The following is a 15172-nucleotide window of genomic DNA, read 5'->3' as shown; positions in this document are numbered from 1 at the left end:
CCAAACCCTCTTAGGCATTGTAAGTGTTACAGAAATGTCACCACTATTTGGCACGTATTTCTATAATACCCTGTTTTTGAAGGATGGTGCCAAGTTGGCAATGTATATCCTGAAATAAGTAACTATAACAAGCTAGTTATAATGAGGTTTGTTATTTTGTGTAACTGTAGTAGCTATCTTTTGGTTAGTGTTTTCCTATTACATATTTGTTTCTAATTTGATGCTTTTAGACTTATTGGGTCCTTATATTTTAGCTATCTGTCTTGTAAACAACGTATAGCTGGATTTTAATTTTACATTCAGTCTGATAATCTGTCTTTAAACTGGAGATTTTGCTTTGTTTTTTGACCGTGATTACTGGTAAATTTATATTCATTTCTCTGATTTTATTTAACATAAAAGTTTGTATCTGTTAGTCTCTTCTGGCTGCCGTAACCAAACTCCATAAACTGGGTAGCTTGGAAATGACAAAACTTTCTTTCTCACAGTTCTGGAGTCTGGGAAGTCCAAGATCAAGGTGTTGGCAAATTTGATGTCTGGTGAAGACCTACTTTCTGCTTCACAGATGGTGCTTTCCAGCTGTGTTTTCAAAGGATGGAAAGCGCGAACAAACTCCCTTGGGCCTATTTTATAAGTGAACTAATTCCATTTTTGAGGGCTCTGCCCTTATGACCTAATCACCTCTACAAAGGCCCCACCTGCTAATACTATCATGCTGATGATTAGGTTTCAACATAGTAATTTTAGGGAAGATTCATTCAGACTGTAGCAGTGTTGATGTGTTTTTTATCTTTTTATTTTAAAATAAGTATAGATTTACAGGAAGTTGCAGAGAAAATATACAGAGAGGTCTCTTGTATGCCCCACCCAGTTTACCATGATGGCAACATCTTGTGTAAATACAGTACAATTGCGAAAGTAGGAAATTGACATTAGTACTATTCACACAGCTTATTCAGATTTCCCGTTTTACATGCATACATTTGGTGTGCGTGTGCGTTTGTGTGTGTGTTTAATTCTATGCAGTTTTATCTTGTGTATATTTGTGTAAGTACCTCATCAAGATACATCCACCAGACTCCCTTATGTTACCCCTTTATAGCTTCACATACTCTTCTCTTTTCCCCCTCCATCGCTAATCCCTGACATCCTCTTATCCGTTCTCTATCTTTATAATTTTATTTTAAGAATTTTATATAAATGGAACCAACTGTTTGTAACCTTTTGAGATTATCTTTATTCATTCAGCGTAATTCTCTTGGTATCCATTCAAGTTGTTCAGCCTATCAATAGTTCATTCCTTTTATTCTTGAGCAGTGTTCCATGGTAGAAATGCACTATTATTTGTTTAACCATTGACCCTTTACTGGATGGATTTGGGTCATTTCCAGTTTTTGGGTGTCACGAGTAAAGCTGCTGTCAACATTCACATACCGGTTTCTCTGAGATAAATGCCCAGGAATGCAATTGCTGGGTTATGTGGTAGATGCATGTTTAGTTTTTTTAAGAAACTGCCATACTGATTTCCAGAGTGGCTATTCTCACACTCACTGACGTATGAGTGATCCAGTTTTTCTTTACCCTCTGAATCACTTGATATCATCACTGTTTTTTTTTTTTTTTTTTGAGACAGTTTTGCTTTTGTTGACCAGGCTGGAGTGCAGTGGTGCGATCTTGGCTCACCACAACCTCTGCCTCCTGGGTTCAAGCAATTTTCCTGCCTCGGGCTCCTGAGTAGCTGGGATTATAGGCATGCACCACCACGCCCAGCTAATTTTGTAGTTTTAGTAGAGACAGGGTTTCTCTATGTTGGTCAGGCTGGTCTTGAACTTCTGATCTCAGGTGATCCACCCGCCTCGGACTCCCAAAGTGCTGGGATTACAGGTGTGAGCCACTGTACCCGGCCATCATTACTATATTTATTCAAACCTTTTTGATAGGTGTATAATGATAACATATTGTGGTTTAATTTGCATTACCCTAGTAGCTAATGAAGAACATCTTTTCATGTTTATTTGCCATCCATGTATTCTCTGCTGAAATGTTTTTTATGGTTTTTGTGCATTTCTAATTGGATTATTCGTTTTTTCACTGTTGAATTTTGGGAGTTTTTTCTATATTCTAGGTGCAAGTCTTTTGTCAGGTATGTGGTTTTCAAATATTTTCTCCCAGTCCATGCCTGTGTTTTTATCCTCCTTAACAGGATCTTTTGCAGAACAAAAGTTTTTATTTTGACAAAGTCCAGTTTACCAATTTTTACTGTAATGTAATGTCCTTTGGCGTGAAGTGTGATTTTTTTTTTTTTAAACCTCCTCTCTCAACTTTCCTTTCTAGGCACTTTGTTGTTATATTTTATTTGTTATTTTCTTGTTTCATTTTCTTTTTCTTTACTTTTTCAAACTTTACTGTTTGAAAAGTTACATATTGCATGTGTACATTCTTTTCATCCTTATACAATTTCTTGCTTGGGTGTTTGATTTGAAGTATAAAGTTAATCACTGTATTAGTGTGTTCTCACACAGCTATGAAGAAATACCTGAGACTGGGTAATTTATAAAGGAAAGAGGTTTAATTGACTCACACTTCTGCATTGTTGGGGAGGCCTCAGGAAACTTACAATCATGGTGGAAGGTAAAGAAGCAGGTACCTTCTTCACAGCGTGGCAGGATGGAGTGAGTGCAAATGGGAAATGCCAGATGCTTATACAACATCAGATCTCATGAGAACTCACTCACTATAACAAGTACAGCATGGGGGAAACTGCCCACATGATCCAATTCTCCCTTTACCTGGTCCTGCCCTCGACACGTGGAGATTATGGGGATTACAATTTGAGGTGAGATCTGAATGGGGACATAGAGCCAAACCATATCAATCACTATATTTACCTTTCTTCTAAACAAAGTATGGGATCTCAGAATGCTTTGACTCATATCTTCTTTTCAGACTTAGGTTACTCTTAGTTACCACTTTGGTTACTATAGCTATCACTGTAATTATTTTATAAGTGTTTTATTTAGATTTATCTTATTTGCTTTATTCATGTTTACTTTTTTCCTCTCTATACTTCGTTTTTCAGACCTTTCTTCTAGAATTTTTTTCTTATCCATGAAGTATACACATTTTAGAATATTCTTTGTAAGAGAGTTTATTCATTCAAAAAATGCTTTCATTGTCTGTAAATATATTTGTTTTGTTCATTTTAGGTATCAAAGTATGGACACTTTATAGTATTCCACTGTCATCTGGATTCCCATGTTGCTGCAGAGTAAATTGTCAGTCTGATTGTCATTTCTTACTACAATGTCTTTTCTCTATGGCTTTAAAAAACACACACACAAAGAAATTCCTCCCAGAATGACTGATAGATAAGGAAAACTGATAGATAAGAAAGCCAAGTGTTTATCTTGCCATTCTTGTATAAACTAAACATCAGGGTAAACAAATGATTATTATGAGGCAGTTTTTCCTTACCCACATACTCCAGGTAATAAATGTGGTAGTCACTCATGATAGAATTTGAATCTCACTAGCCCCTTGTGAGTAATGTTAGAATTAATGAGTAAAAGTAGCATTTGAATTTCTTTTCAAGTTCTGGGATACATGTGCAGGATGTGCAGGTTTGTTACATAAGTAAACATGTGCCATGGTGATTTGCTGCACCTATCAACCCATCACCTAGGTATTAAGCCCCGCCTGCATTAGCTATTTTTCCCGATGCTCTACCTCCCCTTGCCACCACCCCTGACAGGCCCCTGCTTGTGTCCATGTGTTCTCATTGTTCAACTCCTACTTATAAGTGAGAACATGCAGTGTTTGGTTTTCTGTTCCTGCATTACTTTGCTGAGGATAGTGGTTTCCAGCTCCATCCATGTCTCTGCAAACGACATGATCTCATTCCTTTTTGTGACTGCATAGTATTCCATGGTGTATATGTGCTACATTTTCTTTATCCACTCTATTCTTGACAGGCATTTGGGTTGATTCTATGTCTTTGCTATTGTGAATAGTGCTGCAGTGAACATATGTGTGCATTTATCTTCATAACAGAATGATTTATATTCCTTTGGGTTTATACCCAGTAATGGGATTGCTGAGCCGAATAGTATTTCTGGTTCTAGGTCTTCGAGGAATTGCCACACTGTCTTCCACAATAGTTGAACTAATTTACATTCCCACCAGTAGTGTAAAAGTATTCCTATTTCTCCACAGCCTTGCCAAAATTTGTTGTTTCTTGACTTTTTAATAATGCATTTTGACTGGTGCGAGATGGATCTCGTTGTGGTTTTGATTTGCATTTCTCTAATGATCAGTGATGCAGAGCTTTTTTTCATACGTTTTTTGGCTGCATAAATGCCTTTTTCTGAGTAGTCTGTTCATCTTCTTTGCCCACTTTTTAATGGGGTTGTTTGTTTTATTCTTGTAAATTTAAGTTCCTTGTAGATTCTGGATATTAGACCTTTGTGAGATGGATAGAGTGTAAGAATTTTCTCCCATTCTGTAGGTTCTCTGTTCACTCTGATGATAGTTTCTTTTGCTGTGCAGCTCTTTAGTTTAATTAGATCCCATTTGTCAAATTTTGCTCTTGTTGCAATTTCTTTTGACATTTTCATCATGAAATCTTTGCCCATGCGTGTGTCGTGAATGGTATTGCCTAGATTTTCTTCTAGGGTTTTTATAGTTTTGGTTTTTACATTTAAGTCTTTAATCTATCTTGAGTTAATTTTTGTATAAAGTATAAGAACAGGGTCCAGTTTCAGTTTTCTGCATATGGCTAGCCAGTTATGCCAGCATCATTTATTAAATGGGGGATTCTTTCCCCATTGCTTGTTTTTGTCAGGTTTGTCAAAGATCAGATGGTTGTAGATGTACAGTCTTATTTCTGAGATCTCTATTCTGTTCCATTGGTCTATGTTTCTGTTTTTGTACCAGTATCATGCTGTTTTCGTTACTGTAGCCTTGTATTATTGTTTGAAGCTGGGTAGCATGATGCCTCCAGCTTTGTTCTTTTTGTTTAGGATTATCTTGGTTGTATGAGCTCTTTTTTGGTTCCACGTGAATTCTAAAGTAGTTTTTTTCTAATTCTGTGAAGAATGTCAATGCTAGTTTAATGGGCATAGCATTGAATCTATAGATACTTTGGGCAGTATGGCCATTTTCACAGTATTAATTCTTTTTATCCATGAGCATGGAATGTTTTTCCATCTGTTTGTGTCCTCTCTTATTTCCTCAAGCAGTGGTTTGTAGTTCTCCTTGAAGAGGTCCTTCACTTCCCTTGCTAGCTGTATTCCTGGGTATTTTATTCTCTTTGTAGAAATTGTGAATGGGAGTTCATTCATGATTTGGCTACTATTAGCGTATAGGAATGCTTGTGATTTTTGCACATTGATGTTGTATCCTGAGACTTTGCTGAAGTTGCTTATCAGCTCAAGAAGCTTTCAGGATGGGTCGATGGGGTTTTCTAGATACAGGAACATGTCATCTGCAGAGACAGTTTGACGTCATCTCTTTGTATTGAATACTCTTTATTTCTTTCTCTTGCCTGATTGCCCTGGCTAGAAGTTCCAATACTCTGTTGAATAGGAGTGGTGAGAGAGGGCATCCTTGTCTTATGACAGTTTTCAAGGGGAATGCTTCCAGCTTTTGCCCATTTACTATGATATTAGCTGTGGGTTTGTCATAAATGGCTCTTACTATTTTGAGCTATGTTCCATCAATACCTAGTTTATTGAGAGTTTTTAACATGAAGGATGTTTAATTTTATCTTAGGCCTTTTCTGCATCTATTGAGATAATTGTGTGGCTTTTGTCTTTAGTTCTGTTTATGTAATGAATTGCATTTACTGATTTGCATATGTTTAACCAGCCTTGCATCCTGGGGATGAAGCTGACTTGATTGTGGTTGATAAGCTTTTTGATGTGCTGCTAGATTTGGTTTGCCAGTATTTTGTTGAGGATTTTTGCATCGATATTCATCAGGGATATTGGCATGAAGCTTTCTTTTGTTGGTTGTATCTTTGCCAGGTTTTGGTAGCAGGATGTTGCTGGCCTCATAAAATGAATTAGGGAGGAGTCCCGCCTTTTCAATTGTTTGGAATAATTTCAGAAGAAATTGTACCAACCCCTCTTTGTACCTCTGGCAGAATTTAGCTGTAAATATGTCTGTTTCTGGACATTTTTGGTTGGTATGCTATTTATTACAGCCTCAATTTCAGAACCTGTTACTGGACTATTCAGGGATTCAACTTCTTCCTGGTTCAGTCTTGGGAGGGTGTATATGTTTAGGAATTTATCCATTTCTTCTAGATTTTCTAGTTTGTTTGCATAGAGGTATTTATAGTATTCTCTGATGGTTGTTTGTATTTCTGTGGGGTCAGTGGCGATAGTGGCTTTGTCCTGTATCATGTTTTATTGTCTCTACTTGATTCCTCTCTCTTTTCTTATTAGTCTAGCTAGACTATTAATAAAATAGTCTTATTTTATATTAATTTTTTCAAAAAAACAGCTTCTGGATTTCTGGTTTTTTTTTTTTTTTTTTTTTGAGACAGTGTCTCACTCTGTTGCCGAGGCTGGAGTGCAGTGGCACGATCTCAGCTCACTGCAACCTCTGCCTCTTGGGTTCAAGCGATTCTCCTGCCTCAGCCTCCCGAGCAGCCGGGATTACAGGCATGCACCATCATGCCTGGCTAATTTTTATATTTTTGTAGAGATGGGGTTTCACCATGTTGGCCAGGCTGGTCTCAAACTCGTGACCTCAAGTAATCTGCCCGCCTCAGACTCCCAAAGTGCTGGGATTACAGGCATGAGCCACAGCACCCGGCTGATTTGTTGATTTTTTTGAAGGATTTTCATGTCTCTGACTCATTCAGTTCTGCTCTGATGTTGGTTATTTCTTGTCTTCTGGTAGCTGTGGGGTTTGTTTGCTCTTAGTTCTCTAGTTCTTTTTGTTATGATGATAGGATGTTGACTTGAGATCTTTCTAGCTTTTTGATGTCAGCATTTAGTGCTATAAATTTCTCTCTTAACACCGTTTTGGCTGCATCCCAGAGAATCTGGCACATTTGTCTCTTTGTTCTCATTGGTGTCTAAGAACTTCTTGATTTCTGCCATAATTTCATTATTTACCCAGGAGTCAATCAGGAGCAAGTTGTTCGCTTTCCATGTAGTTGTGTGGTTTTGAGTGAGTTTCTTAATCTTCAGTTCTAATTTGATTGCATTGTGATCTGAGAGACTGTAATTGTTTCAGTTCTTTTGCATTTGCCGAGGAGTGTTTTACTACCGATTATGTGATCAATTTTAGAGTAAATGCCATGTGGCAATGAGGAGAATGTATATTCTGTTTTTTTTGGGTTGAAAGTTCTGTAGATGTCTATCAGGTTCACTTGATCCAGAGCTGAGTACAGGTCCTGAATATTTTTGTTAACTTTCTGTTTTGATGATCTGTCTAACATTGTCAGTGGGGTGTTAAAGTCTTCCACTATTATTGTGTCAAAGTCTCTTTGTAGATCTCTGAGAGTTTACTTTATGAATCCTGGTCCTCCTGTATTGGGTGCATATATATTTAGGATAGTTAGCTCTTGTTGAATTGAACCCTGTACCATTATGTAGTGCCCTTCATTGTCTTTTTAAATCTTTTTTGGTTTAAAGTGCCTTTTGTCCGAAAGTACTATTGCGACTTCTGCTTTTTTTTTGTTTCCATTTGCTTGGTAAATGTCTCTCTTGAAGACAGCATACCAATGGGTCTTGATTCATTATCCAACTTGCCATTCTCTGTCTTTTAACTGGGGGATTTAGCCCACTTATGTTTAAGGTTAACAGTGTTATATTTGAATTTGATCCCATCATCATGATGCTAGCTGGTTATTTTGCAGACTTGTTGAGGTAGTTGTTTCACAGTGTCATTGGTCTTTGTACTTCAGTGTGTTTTTGTAGTGGCTGGTAATGGTTTCTCCTTTGCATATTTAATATCTTCCTTCAGGAGCTCTTGCAAGACAGGCCTGGTGGAGATGAATTTCCTCAGCATTTGCTTGTCTGAAAAGGATTTTATTTCTCATTCACTTATGAAGCTTAGTTTGGCCAGATGTGAAATTCTGGATTGGAAATTATTTTCTTTAAGAATGTTGAATATTGGCCCCCAATCTCTTCTGGCTTGTAGGGTTTCTGCTGAGAGGTCCACTATTAGTCTGATGGGCTTCCCTTTGTAGGTGACCTAGCCATTCTCTCTGGCTGCCCTTAGCACTTTTTCCTTCATTTCGGCCTTGGAGAATCTGATGATTATGTGTTAGGGGTTGATCTTCTCATGGAGTATCTTATTGGGGTTCTCTGGATATCCTGAATTTGGATGTTGGTCTGTCTTGCTAGGTTGGGGAAGTTCTCCTCGATGATATCCTGAAGTATGCTTTCCAATTTGGTCCCATTCCCCCTGTCTTTTTCAGGTACCCCAAGCAGTTGTAGGATTGGTCTTTTTTTTTTTTTTTTTTTTTTTTTTTGAGACGGAGTCTTGGTCTGTCACCAGGCTGGAGTGCAGTGGTGCAATCTTGGCTCACTGCAACCTCCACCTCCTGGGTTCAAGTGATTCTCCTGCTTCAGCCTCCTGAGTAGTAGCTGGGACTACAGGCGCCCACCACCACGCCCAGCTAATTTTTTGTATTTTTAGTAGAGATGGGGTTTCACCATGTTGGCCAGGATGGTCTTGATCTTTTGACCTTGTGATCAACCTGCCTTGGCCTCCCAAAGTGCTGCGATTACAGGCGTGAACCACTGAGGATTGGTCTTTTTACATAATCCTGTAGTTCCCAGAGGTTTTGTTCATTCCTTTTTATTATTTTTTCTCTAATTTAGTCTGCCTTATTTCAGCAAGGTAGTCTTTAAGCTCTGAAATTTTCTCCTCTACTTTGTCTATTTTGCTATTGATACTTGTAGTTGCATTGTGGAGTTCTCATGTTGTGTTTCTCGGCTCCATCAGGTCATTTATGTTCCTCCCTGAATGGCTTATTCTGGTTAATAGTGTTTTATCATGATTCTTAGCTTCTTTGCATTGGGTTTGAACATGCTCCTTTAGTTCAGTGAAGTTTGTTATTACCCACCTTCTGAAGCCTACTTCTGTCAGTTCATCCATCTCAGCCTCAGCCCAGTTCTGTGCCCTTGCTGGAGAGGTGTTGCAGTCATTTGGGGGAGAAGAGGCACTCTGGCTTTTTGAGTTTTCAGCATTGTTTTCCTTGATTCTTTCTCATCTTTGTGTCTTTATCTACCTTTGGTCTTTGAGGCTACTGAACTTTGGATGGAGTTTTTGTGGGGACTTTTTTGTGATGATGTTCTTGTTTTTGCTTTCTCTTTGTTTTTCTTTTAACATGCCCCTCTTTTGTAGGGCTGCTGAGGTTTGCTGGGGTTCCACTCCAGACCCTATTTGCCTGGGTCCTATCTGCACCTGGTGGTGTCACTATTGAAGGCTGCAGAACAGCAAAGATAGCTGCCTTCTCCTTCCTCTGGGATCTCTGTCCCAGAGGGGCACTGACCTGATGCCAGTGGGAGTGCTCCTGTACAAAGTGTCTGGCGACCGCTGTTGGAGGTTCTCACCCAGTCAGGAGGCATGGGATCAAGGACCTGTGTAACAAAGCACTCTGGCTGCCCTTTGGCGGAGAGGGTGCGCTGCTCTGGGGGGAATCCCACTTGTCCGGACTGCCCAGATTCCTCAGCGCCAGCAGGGAAAGACAGTCTGCTGATCCATGGAGATCATGGCTGACCCTTCCCCGACATGCTCTATACTAAGGATATCAGAGTTGTGTTCACATATCCATGGCTGGAGTTGCTGAGATTGTTGCAGGGAGGCCCTGCCTGGTGAGGAGTGTTGGGTCCAAATTTGGCCTGAAGAGGCAGTCTGGCCATGATCTGCCACACCCGCTGTGCTGCACTGTGGGGAATTCCTTGTGGGTCCAAACCGTCCAGTCTCCCTGGCACCGGCAGGGGAAAACGGCAGACTGGAGCTGCAGTGATGGTTGTTGCCTCCCCTCTGCCCAGGAGCTCAGTTGTCTTAGGCAGCAGGCATCTGCAGTGATGGTGGCCTTCCCTTTCCCCTCAAGACCTCGGTAGTCTTAGGCAGTCTCAGGCAGCCACTGAGAATCTGCACGGATCCATCTGCACAGATCCGTGGAAAATGCATGGTTTCCCAAGTGGGGCAGCACAATCACTTGCCGCCTCCCTTAGCTAAGGGTGGGAGCTCCCCGTGCCCTGTGCAGTTCCTGGGTGGGCTGTCGCTGCACCCAGCTCTGTAGTTCATTCCAACTGTCTAGTCAGTTCCAATGGGAGAACCTGGGTACCTCAGTTGCCGGTGCAGGATTCACTCATCGTTTTCATTCTTGATAGGAGCCTTCCAGCGCAGCTGTTTCTACTCGGCCATCTTGGCCCCTCCCTCTAGAATTAGAATTTTAACCGCTAACAGAATGATAGATGTCTAGATTATAACCATAACAAAAATAGACAACCAGACTTTTGCCTCCTGACAGAAGTACTCAGCCTGACTTAGGAAATAAGCCTGAGTCTGATTAAGCCTTTAGATTTAACTGAATATGTGTCATGGTCTAAATAAGGGACAGAAACCATACAGTTATTTGAAAATGGAAAGTTTCATCTAAAGAATGGTCACTAGGGGAGTGGAGTAGGTGGATTAACTAATAAGAGGCAAAGATGTATAGGAATAGCAGATACATGGAGAGCAGTCACCACCACCAGCGTGGAAGAAAGTGTCCAAGGAAGAGACCACCCACTCTCAGGGCTGAGAGCCTAGCCTGGGTGGAGGCTGTGCAGCTGTGGCTTACTGCTGGGGGTAGTTGGCCGAGGTTCTGTGCTGCCTGGAAACCCATTCTCAGGAGTACTGTGGAAGGTATTCACAGGAAGATGCAATGACTTGGAATTTACTGAGTCAGTCTATTCTCTGGGATGGGTAGGTGACAGAGGATTTGTTCAAATGGAGGTGCTTACCTGGTGGCACCCTTCTTCAAAGACACCTGATGGTGGGTGTCAGTGGAAAACCACCTGTCAATCCCTACTCACTGCCACTCTGCTGCACAGCCATTGGGGGCTCCAGGGAGGTCGTCTAAAGGCAGGTGGCAGCTCCTGTGCTCTATTGCAAAACCTCCTGGGGATGGGGTTGAGTTGGGGGAGGCTGGTGATGGTGAAGTGCCCTGCTATTGGCACTGGTTGTGGGAGCTCCCAAGAGGGATACACTGGCCGTGTGTGTGTGTGTGTGTGTGTGTGTGTGTGTGTGTGTGTGACGTCCATGGGAAGGTGCTGGTGCTGGCTTTTCAGCTCAGCTGTAAGGAACTGTATGCCATGCTGAAGCCCAGAGAGACAAATACACTAGAACCAGAAAGAGAAGCTCTTCCTTCTGCGTGTCTTTCCACTGCCTTCTAGTGACAAAGCCTTGTACTGGGATAGCTCATCAGAGGAGAAATATTTCCAAGTTCAACCCCACTCTTGCAGAGCTGGCTAGGAAGAATAGATTTATATCTGGAGGCAAAAAATTGACAACAGACACAAACTACTAGCTTATAAGAAATTCAGGGAGTAGAGGAAGATATCAAATGATATCATTAGATAAAATCAGCAAAATATAGTATGTGGGATAAATAACCTAGTTCCTTCAACAGAGAAACATCAAGGAAAACAACACAAAGAAATGGAAGAGAAATCTGGATTAAGAGAGATTTTAAGAGACATATGTGTGGGCCTTCTTTGGATTCTCATTTCAATGAATGAAGTATAAAAATTTTTTTGTATGTGACAGGAAATTTGAACATTCTGGATGTTTGATATTAAGCAATTATTGTTCATTTTTGATGTGGTAATAGTGTGTCTATTTTTTTTCTAAGAACTCCTTTGGTAATACATGCTGAAATATTTACAGATGAAATGATACAATATCTTGCATTTTAGTAATATGTTTATTGCCTTTGTGTTGAAAAAACTCTCAAAAAATGTGAAAATCGTTTTTTCTTACAGGGTTTAAAAGTTACTACTATACAATAGCCTCTACCTCAGTTTTGTACAGAAATCAATCATGAATGATGACCTGTATTTAAAATAACATAATTTTGAATCTTGTTCCTGGGTTTTGTTTATAATGAACTGTTAGAAATTTATGACAATGATAACTGGCATTTACTAAGACATATTATTCCATTGCTATATTCACGCACATATTCTGACTTGGTAGTTTATGATGTGAACAAAAGTGTCTGTGCTTTATGGGATAGTTGATATTGTCTTATGGAAGGAAAGAAAATCAACTATCATTTTCAGCAGTCTTGTTGACATAGACATATGTTTTCTACCCGCAAGCCTGAATATGTATTCTTCTGACATGTTTACTATTTCTGTAAACCATGGTATTCTTAAACATTTCAGAAATGCAACTGCTATTATATTTATCCTCTGCTGATACAGTGTTTATAGCATATACTAGAATTTTAGATTTTGAGAAAAGTTCATATTAAAACAACTACAAATTCCCAAGAGAGACAATATTTTAGGTATCGGTGCATTTTTTAGTCCATGAAAATTTTTGAAATAAGTCTTTTGTAATTTACTAATGTTCTTCAGCTCTTAACGATAATTTCACTCTTGTTTGTTTCATAGCTGAAAATAAAATATTAGAAATTTATAAAGTTCAAATAGCATGATATAAATAATAAAATTAGGCATTTACAAATATTGGTGATATTTGTGGGTAGGGGGAAGGGCTGAGTAGAGGAGAAGAGGATGCATTATTAAGTTTAAGATTTTTCGCCAGGCGTGGTGGCTCACGCCTGTAATCACAGCACTTTGGGAGGCCGAGGCAGGAAGATCATGAGGTCAGGAGTTTGAGACCAGCCTGACCAACATGGTGAAACCCCGTCTCTAGTAAAAATAGAAAAATTAGCTGGGCATGGTGGTGCGTGCCTGTAATCCCAGCTACTCGGGAGGCTGAGGCAGGAGAATCACTTGAACCTGGGAGGCAGAGGTTCCAGTGAGCTGAGATCGTGCCACTGCACTCCAGCCTGGGTGACAGAGTGAGACTCCATCTAAAAAAAAAAAAAAAAAAAAAAAAGATTTTTCTTAACTTTTTCAGGGGTTTCATAAATGGTTACTTGCAACTCATTCTTATGCCTAAAAATACGATAAAATACTCTCATGTGTGTATATGTGATGCTATAAATATCAAGAACAGGGAATCGCTTCAGATTTTACCCCTCTTGCAAACTAACAAGTCAGCCACAATTTCATGGATACTGGTGGAAGACGTGAGACTCCTGAGTCAGAGATGAAGGACAATTTCTTACAGCAGTGGCAGCAGCATTTTGGGCCAGTTTTCTGGACCTTGCTTCCCATAGGATGATGGGAAGACAGTCAGATGACACCTAGGGCTGCCTGAGACAGTCCCAGAGCTTATGACTCTTGAGTTTTTCATAATGTTAAGTAAATGCCCTGGAAGGAGACATTATCTTTAGTAAGCATGGCTGCCTTTTACTCCAGAGCTGACACTGTCTCTGTCCTCTAAGCTATCCTTGAAAAGATGATCTGGAACAAAAACGGGCAGTACCTCACAAGACATACAGAAACATGAGAGACCCATAGAGAACTACTTCTCAACACCATCTACACTTACTCCTGTGCTGTCCTGGCTTCTGATGAATTTTAACCTGAATACCCTACTCTGTCAGCCACTCTGATTAATTGGATTGACAGAGACTCAGACCAGACTGTTCAACTTGTCTCATATGAAATTTAACCAAGGGCATTATCAGTAATAGTCCAAGCAGCAGGATGAAGCCAACCTGAGATAGAACACTAGGAATAATTTTAGTCAGTAGAAATATAATGTACATCAAGGAAAATATTGGCCAAAGCTGTGAGAGTGGCTTTGAGCTTTGCCTCCCTGTGCAGAAACACCACGGCTATTTTCATTTCTGCACAGTTGAGCACTGAGATTGTACAGCTTTAGCAGTCCAGTGGACATTGAGTTTCAGCTTAGCTGAACCATCAGTGAACCAAGCCCAGGCAACCCATGGCCGCATGAGCCAATGACTTTGCTTCAGGTGCCAGAGTTGGGACAAGAGGGGAAAGGGGGATAGTTTTCCCCAGAGGGATAGCTGCCACTTTTTTAAGGTAAAGTTGAGATGCCATTGGGAGTAGGCTAGCTGGTCCTTGAAGGTATCATTTCTATTTGATAAGCTAGGCTTATTGGGTCCTACCCACCTTGATATTTATAGAGTCCTTCAGTGGGACTATCAGGCAAGTGAGTCACAAGGCCTCTGTGGGTTAGGTGGAGAGTTTAAACAAGAGCCAAGCAGCAAGCTCATAGCTGCTTTTTAAAAGGGATGTACCTGGCAGCCACATCAGGGAGGTGATGAGCCCAGAACCCCAAAGGTTGCTGCTGGTTGGAGATCATCTCCCTTCACTCCATACTTAGATTCCCAACTCATCGTAGAGACTGGTAGTGAGTCTGTGGAGTGCCAGAGGTTGAGAGTGTGCCACAGCTTGCTGGTCGGTTTCCAATGGGGACTCTGTTTGGTCTATGCTCCAAGGGTGCTGGTTTGCAAACTAACCAAAGTAAAGCACCAAGTAGAATGCCAAGGTGAGGTACATACTGTTTCCTGTACCCAAAAAGACTAATAAGACAGCAGAATTCCTTAACTGCCAGAGGAATTGAGCAGAAAACTGTCTTCATAGTCCCAGGAACTTTTACTTGGGAAGATTCTTGTACATTGTGAGAGTTTCTCAGCCTCCTTTTCAGCCAGAGGTATGGTAACACCACAGTCAGGACTGTTGAAAGTGAGGCTTCTGACTTGTTTACCAACAGGCTCTCCTCTGTAGTGAAAACTTTAGATGTCACAAGGCACAAAATCCTGACTACTCTCTCTTGGCATATAGCCCCAAAGAGTGTAGCTTCCCGTTTGGAAGTACCTGGAGGCCTTGCATGTAAATGAAAATGGATTTTGGTCCTCAGGTACCTGTGGGATGAAAAACAAGGTGTTGGTAATGCCCAGGACCTCAGACTTAGTGCCAGCAGCCTGTGCAGTGGTTTCAGTTACAGTTGCAGTGGCTAGAATAGCTGGGACTCTAGCAGCAACAACTGAATTCAGGTGAGCAGCATTCACTGTAAGCCTCCAACTCCTGTTAGTCTTTTTCGCTGGCCA

The 15172-nt window shown here is 40.5% G+C and overlaps 1 protein-coding gene across 5 annotated transcripts in view; it reads left to right on the top strand.

The window, feature by feature from the left end:
- Window positions 1–15172, top strand: part of TPK1 (thiamin pyrophosphokinase 1) — a 391781-nt gene that overhangs the window by 29425 nt on the left and 347184 nt on the right. The gene's annotated exons all lie outside the window — the stretch shown is intronic.

This window comes from Gorilla gorilla, chromosome 6 (assembly GCF_029281585.2).
Source record: "Gorilla gorilla gorilla isolate KB3781 chromosome 6, NHGRI_mGorGor1-v2.1_pri, whole genome shotgun sequence".
Lineage (NCBI taxonomy): Eukaryota > Metazoa > Chordata > Mammalia > Primates > Hominidae > Gorilla > Gorilla gorilla.
This window is presented reverse-complemented; position numbering and strand designations above follow the sequence as displayed.